Below are 7,562 nucleotides of genomic sequence, written 5' to 3'. Positions count from 1 at the left end.
ACCATTTCTTGGCAGACCATTGTAACAGAACGTGAAAGTAAGATGTATATTCCAAGGTGTTGTCCTTCATAGCTAAAATGCAGGTTACTGTGACACAGCTTTAGTTGTCTCCATTCTAGCTGCTATATCAGCCAGGTCAGGAGAATCTGAGTGCCCTCCTTTGTAAATGCCAACATTTCCAATTTTAGCTAAGGGCTCTATAGCTGCAGGCCGGGTCGGAAGTGATGGTTACCAGTACCAGAAAATGCACTTTTCCCTCTGTGACTTCAATTCACTGTACCTAAACTTTGAACACCGAAGCCCTCCTGTAGCGTGTGTCGTCGACCCCAGGCTCCTCTCTCAGATACCTGGACAGCAGATGAGATGTACCTGGTATGAACCCAATCAGCGTGGCATGATGTCATGCAGTAGATCTTTTGTGTGCCCATTAAACTTTGTCCAGAACTGGAGCTTTCCTTAGCTCCCATCCTCTCGGTTGGAGGTTGCTCTCTCCATCTCATGGCAGAAACATCAGGACTAAAATTAGAAGATTAGTTGCAACTGCACAGTACAATCAGAAATATGTCCATTACATAAGTTTGTTGCATCTTGTTAATGCATTAGAACCCACTCCTACCAAATACTCAAACCTATATTTCCAATGTCTTTCTGCTTCCTTTGTCTAAATCAGGGGTGCCCAAACTTTTTCCTATGAAGGGCCAAAAATCAAACTTGATTGAGGGCCGTGGGCCAAAAGTAAATTGTGCGTCATAAATCAAAGTGTATAACATTAAAGTTGCTATGGGTCTATTCATTTCATAATATTTAAAATAAAAATAAAACAACTTTAATCTGATTAACTAATGCAGTTTTATTTGTAAAGTTTTGCATTTTAATGAACTTATTACAATAAAACCAACAATCCCCAAATGTTCAATGTACAATACAGTTCAATGCCAAATACACAAGCAATAATAAAACCATGTGGTTGTAATGTCAGTGGTGCTAAAACTCATCTTGCCAAGCTTTTTTAAAATGTCTCTTGTTTGTGTGCCACTGCCTTGATTTCTCCATTATTGCGTTTAATTTGTTGACGTTTATTGACGTCAAGTGTCACAAAGCACGCGGTGCTGCACCCTGAATTGCGCATTTACAGGAAAAAATCGAATTAATTTACATTTAATTTAAACATTTCATTTCAGTTTACTCTGTTGTAGTTCAACAATAAAACAAACACAAATGTTATGTCAAACTAGAAATGACAATCTGTGTCGAATACCCTCTCTCTCTCTCTCTCTCTCTCTCTCTCTCGGTTGGCCAAATCAAAGGTTACCACGGGCCAACTTTGGCCCGCGGGCCCTAGTTTGGGCATCTATGGTCTAAATAGATTAGAACAGTTGTAAACAGTAACAGTATAGTTAAAACATTAACATTTCTGGTGCTTCTGTTTCCGCTAGTGTAGCAAAATTACAATTCCACTCTTTTCTATAATTGGTTTAACAACCAACAATTAACAAAACAACACAAAGAACAGAAGAACACCATTTTCAATTTCCCAGTACTGTTCCAATTACTCATCATCAGTTAAGATAATTTGCTTACGTTGAAAGTATCACTCTCAAAGAGTAGTTCATGAACAATTCTCAGTTAACCTAACCATATATCAGTTGATATATAATTACATCTGATTGTGTTGTCTCTGAACTACAATCAAATTCACCTTTGCTTCACATAAATGATAAAATACCTTATGGCAAATCAAGACATTTCACACCATCTTGAAGGTCAGCTAACATAACTGTTATTTCGCCCAATTTCCCTACAAGATGAAACCCAGTGTGAAATTCTAATTCATCACAGCACATCAAAGACACTTTTTAATCCTGTCATAAATCATGACCCCCCCCCCCCCCATATGCCCACCCTGGAGTAGGGGGGTTGGTTTACCAACCTAAGGATAATGAACCCTAGCCTTGAAGAATAAAAACATTTTCAATTAGGAACACGTTCCAATCTCATAGGACAGAGTGGTATTATCTCGAGAAACAATAGCAAGCTAGACAATAGCAAAAAAGCCTCTTTGTCTCAGCATACACCCTAAAGAAACATCTGTTAACCGTCAACACCCCAATGATTGCTTACTAGGACAGAAATTAAGTACATAGGTACACATACAAGTCAAACAAGTCAAAAACCCATTTCAAACAAACTGGTATTTGTGTGAGTGAGTAGTGCACTCCAGGGGTCTGTACCTCTCTTTAAAATTTTGACAATGTAAAACTTGTTATCTAGAATAGAACTTGGTGCAGAATTACTTTCTCAGTATCAATTAAAACATATCAAACCTTAGTAAACATATAAGGAATAACAAAATGTTCTCCCTGCATGTTTTTACCCACGTTTTCCATAATGCATGAGATTAATATGATTACTTCTAATTAAATATCAAACAAACAAACTGAACATTCACATTCTCATAGTCACTATTCATCCCAAGAAATGAGTAATTTCTTAGCTAAATCAAATCAAAATGGTAAGATGTATTCTACTCAACCATAACCATGTTAGATTTTACATCAACAGTTTCTAAAAACCCAAATTAGACAAACACTGTTAACGGACACTAAGGGATGCTGATTTTAACAGATGTCAATTTTCTGTTATAACTATGGAAACAGAAAAACTAAATTCTTCATGTAACTCTTTAAATACCTATTTAATTCGCTTTGAACTCTAAGTTCAAGAATTTTTCATCATAGATAGTCATTTCATACATTTCCCCCCTGCTTTCACGACAGAGTCAACGTAAAATTACACCATGCGTGAAAGCAGAACCATTACAGGACGGACATGAAAAAATAAAATCGATATTAATGATGAATCTAACATCCATTCAGTAAGGAGTCGCAAACTGAATATCCATCAAAAACGGACGTGAAAATTATAAAAACATCCACAAACCACACCGTTGCTCGTGTGAAGGAATCATAAACCATATAACATATCGACAATTGTTTTGCATATAACCCTAGAATTTGCATATGAACCGTAACCAAAATTAGCATTGTCAAAGGCAATTGCCAAACTACATTGTGACAACAACATCATGACACAATGAACTTCCTAAAGTTTAGGGGATTTTTTCCAACTTTGATGCATGTCTATGTCATTCCAAACAGTGTCAGTCAGACAAAACGCAACGTTCATTCAAATTTCATGCATTGACAGCAAGATTTTTTCAGTAATTAACTTCAGGTCTCTACCCTCACCATAAGTATGTGACAAAACCATACATTAGGACATGAAAGCTATTGAGAGGAAAACATAGTTCACTCGCACTTAATGTTTGATTAATCCAAAACTGAACATAATCATGTTGGGGAAATTACCACGGGTGCGAACAGACAGAACACTCGAATTTGACCCTTAGTAATAGGCCACTTTGATGTAATGGGAAATGTTGATAGAGGCCATCCCAGACATCACTGTAAATACAAACAAAGTGAAACTACATTACTTAAACCTAATTCAACATGCAAAATAGAATGTCTAATTTTACGGGCTTTGGATATCTGGAGAATAAACGGGCCGTGGCTATTTTACCCTCTGTTGCAGGTTATGACTCTATTGGATGCGAATCCAGTCTACATGGGAAACAGCGTGTGTTTCTAACGTTAAAGACTATCACCATGAGTTACTTCACTCTAGTAGTTCATACACGGAGAGAAAAACACAACATTTTAACCCATTATAATGAAACCACGAGGCCATTCTTTTACCAAATTAGGAAAGCGTCAGTGTGGCAATTTCCAATATATCCCTCCAATCAAATTTAGGACATTATTCATGTATACAATCCTATGTTATCAGGCGAATACCTCCATGCGTGCCAGCCACCAGCACAACACTAGAAGGCAAGTTTCAAGTCCGCAGAGTGTGTAGGCAAAAGCCGAAAGAGTGGGCCTCTCCAAAGAATCACATTAACGACGCAATGAATGCGTTCACCCAATTGTACACCCAACAAAGCAAAACCTGGCAAATTCCAGGTCCAGGTTTACAACAATCTCGGTAAACGAGATCAAATATTCCACCAATGAATACACAATGCAGCCAATCTGATCCCTTGCGCACAGGGAATACCAAAATGGAAAAATGCATTTACTTGGTGTCGACCACAACCAGATATTGACAAATGCCTGGGACTCTGGCCACGATCTCATACAGAACAAGCACAATCGGCAAAGTACTTCCACAAATCCATCAAACCTGATATATTACACCCAACCACATAGTTTACTAAATCATATGAAACTTATGTAACCTTAAAATATGTTAGAGAAATACCAGGGTTGTGTTAAAGAATCATATCAACGATTGATGCTCACCGGTCCGTCTCCTCAAACCGTCAGCACCCCTCCCTCAGGCGGTTCAGCGTTCCTGTGTGTTCCCGTTGGATCGCTCACAGCAAGGCCAAAGAGGCAGCCGGAACCATCTCTATTCTTGCGTGAACACTACATCTATACAGCCGTTGTCTTGATTCCCATGGGTATCTTCCCAAACCCAATGTCCAGTTGAATGTCTAGTGGTAGCTTCATAAATTTAAACGTAGCGGTTAGCATAGTCTCTTCCTCAACCCCGGGTTTGCAGTCACCTATGGTCTTAGCCGCTGTAAACCCTGGCTGGGCCAACAGAGGTTAAGTGTGTGTTCTTCTCCCCCCCTTGTGTACCTTTTCTTGTCCCGCGTAGACTCTCTAAACACGTCCAATGTGGAGCAAAACGGCCTCCAGATGGCCTACTGCATCACCACGTTCACAATAAAAAGGGCCATGGAGCGAAACGAGTTGGGGGCTATAACGGTCACCAGCGTTGTTGGCTACGTCGATTGCAAATGGGAAATGTTCTCCACTGATGCAATGTCGTCAGGATGGGACCATGCAAACCTTCAAGGAGTTCCAGCGATCGGCCTGGCGGAACACCGTGAGAGGGTGGGGGCGGTCAGAGGGACGATCCATCCAACCTGAGCAAAAAGAACTACAACACAGAGCGCAATAAACCCCACACAAACTTTCGCAAACCTTCTAGACTTTCTACATACCATAGCCTACGCTTTCCAAACATATTTATATCATACCCTCTGCTACTTCCGTACGTCACCTCGGCCATATTCCTCCAACCTGCCCGGTGGCCGGGCATCGGTCTCCGAAGGAAACGCCATTAACTGGAAAATCTAATAACTCCCAAAGATACATTTGTACACATTCCCAGACAACAGAAACATTAACTACGATGACAAATATTTACCACAATGCTTACCCATTATCAAAGCAGCAAAAACATGCGTGGTGAAACAAACCCATTTTTATTAATTGATCTCAATATACGTGAGCGTGCCCTGCAGGTCAGAACCATTTTAACTTAATGTACCCTAACAAATATACCCGTGCCCTAACACTTTCATCTCAATTAACGTGCCCTAACATCGTTAATAGACCCGTCAGCCCGTAAATGAGACGTTCAAGGCCCTAACCTTGTCTGCAGAAAATAAATATGCCCTAACACATATTACCAGAACCATATTTAACAGCAATGTGCCCTTGCCTCCTGAGTTCAAAACTTAAGCCTGGGTACCTGTACTGATGAATCCTGAAAATCATTTTAGCCGGGCGCCCTGACTCTCACCCCTTTCGCAGCCAGTCCACGAGCGGGGGAGGATTTTAGGGCTCCCGAGACCTAGTCTCCGGCCGTGCACGGCTGACCCATTGGGAAATTATTCAGAGAATCCAGGTTAAGTAACCAAGGACGAGCCGCCAAAGTGTGATGGCAATTTCATCGATCAGAACATTTAAAGGAGTAAGTACAGAGACAAAATGCTCTTGGCACAATTAAAAGTGCATTTGCAAATAGAGAGTCAAACGCTTACAAAATAATCATCAGAGGAGTATCTAACTTAAAACATTACAATCATCAATACTTATAGGGGAAAAAGGGGTGTGGTAAGATGCTGTCCCCCCACCTTATCCTTCCTGCCATAATGTTTACTGTTGTGTATCTTCCACTATCCTGTCCTAAAACCCATTGTTCTGCATCTACCCCCATCCTGCTAAAGATTTACGTTTACCTCAGCACCTCATACTTCCTTTACCACAGCACAACCGACATTCCTTTTCTTATCTAAACATGGGGACTCAATATATTAATCAACAAGAATACATCAGTTCAAGAAATTTCCACAACAATCACAAGATGCAGGCCTTTTAATTGTACCTAGAATTTCTAAACAAACAGCCGGAGGCAGGCACTTCTCTCATAGAGCTCCACTACTGTGGAATGAGTTGCCAATTAAGGTTAGACATTTTATATATAATAATTTGCTATTTTGTTTTCATTGATCATCTTGTCTAAATTGTAATGATCTTCTTGTTGAATTTCTTCAGTTTGTGTTAGAAAAAGAATGGTTAATTTCCAAGAGAAAAAAATATCCAATCAGAATATTTCTTTGGTAGTATTTTAGTAGAAATTATCTAGCTGTGTTCAACGCTCATTGGCTAGGCCCTCAGGCTTTGAACAGTAGGCACCAGCCAACGTCATTGTCATTGAATTCAATAAGAGCAGCATTTTGGAACGACAGTAGAATCAACCAATCACAAATTGTCTTGTAATAAGTGGAACATTTGTATGACGCCTCAAGGAGGGCCTAAGTATACGTCACTAATTCACATACAGCCAATAGCATGCCTTGTTTTCTCACGCTTGAGCCTAACTGGCTGGTTAACTTTTTGTAATGAGTGTATGTAACATTGACATTGGAACAGCTGTCAGTCCTGGCTTAGATCTTAATAGAAAAATAACTTATTTCAGATTTTAAATCAAAAGACAAGGTGCATGAACCTGCCATTATCCATTTCATAAAGAAGAAGAATGGACTTTTTTTATCTACAGCTTGCCTTTTGTTGCTATCTCGTTCATATCATTTTGTAAAATATTATTTCAACTTTAGATCATTGGTAGTTTGGTCAAATAAAGGTAATGATGTTGCACTTGAAAGTACTGGGTACATTACTTTAAATTTTTACATCAAATAATGCGCAACTTTCTTCTGTCTGACAGCATGTACTGTCCATGGTTTTGAAACAATTTGACTCTGTCATCAAAGAATTGACTCTCCTACATAGGTCTTCAAAAGAAAGGTCTCATGTCAAGCTCTGTATACACAGGCATCCAAGTTGCCATCAATCTACACACAAAACCTCATAATGACAAAGCAAAAACAGGTTTTTAGAAATGTATGCCAATTTGTTGAAAATAAGTATTCAGACCCTTTATTCAGTACTTTGTGGAAGTGCCTTTGGTATGAGTAAAAGCTTCAAGTAATTTTTGGTGAGCCGGTATCAGCTTTGCACACCTGGATTTGGGCAGTTTCTCCCACTTTTCATTACAGATGCTCTGCAGATCCGCTCAGTAAAATTAGAAGGGGAGTGTCGGTGAACTGCGATCTTCGGGTCCCCAAAGATGTTCAATTGGGTTCAAGTCCAGACTTTGGCTGAGCAACATAAGGACATTGCCCGATTTTTTTCAAAGCCCCT

General features: G+C 39.5%; 1 long non-coding RNA gene across 1 annotated transcript; it reads right to left on the bottom strand.

Annotated features, from left to right (window-relative positions):
- Window positions 1–361: 361 nt before the first annotated feature.
- Window positions 362–5,722, bottom strand: LOC117594787. The gene is made up of 3 exons (XR_004576033.1): window positions 5,111–5,722; window positions 4,365–5,010; window positions 362–495 (listed from the first exon to the last, which is right to left on the bottom strand). It is a non-coding gene; the product is annotated as an uncharacterized LOC117594787 (long non-coding RNA).
- Between the last annotated feature and the right edge of the window lie 1,840 nt (window positions 5,723–7,562).

Source organism: Esox lucius, chromosome 8 (assembly GCF_011004845.1).
Source record: "Esox lucius isolate fEsoLuc1 chromosome 8, fEsoLuc1.pri, whole genome shotgun sequence".
NCBI classification, from domain to species: Eukaryota; Metazoa; Chordata; class Actinopteri; order Esociformes; family Esocidae; genus Esox; species Esox lucius.
The sequence above is the reverse complement of the archived record's forward strand: the minus strand, read 5'-3'. Positions and strand labels throughout refer to the sequence as shown.